Consider the following 423-nt stretch of genomic DNA (forward strand, 5'->3'; position numbering starts at 1 on the left):
GTAACACTCCAAAGAGAAAGGAAAAAATGAAATCGCATCATATGACCCCTTTAAGGGCTGCTTAAGAATAATGATTTGATAGGTTAGTTCAAGTCAGGTTTTGGACTTTAATCCCCGCTTTTCTTAGCATCTTTTATGAAACAGCCCCCAGGAGAAAAGTAGTAATACAAAACAAAATGGCACCCACCTTCCTACTAAACCCAACCAAGTAAAATAAAAACATTAATAATAAAGCTAAATCAATATTGACATTAGGCAACTCAAATTAACACTCACTTCTCTCTTTGAAAAGTCTCAATCATAGATGTAACCAATGAAACAAAAGGACAGAATCTCTGCTTCAACAATCTCAACACAATTGAGATAAAGATACACCAAATCACCAAACTTGAGCTTCACAACAACAGTTCTGGGGTGTATTCC

Source organism: Sinocyclocheilus rhinocerous, unplaced genomic scaffold, assembly GCF_001515625.1.
Source record: "Sinocyclocheilus rhinocerous isolate Xijiao unplaced genomic scaffold, SAMN03320098_v1.1 scaffold1929, whole genome shotgun sequence".
NCBI classification, from domain to species: domain Eukaryota; kingdom Metazoa; phylum Chordata; class Actinopteri; order Cypriniformes; family Cyprinidae; genus Sinocyclocheilus; species Sinocyclocheilus rhinocerous.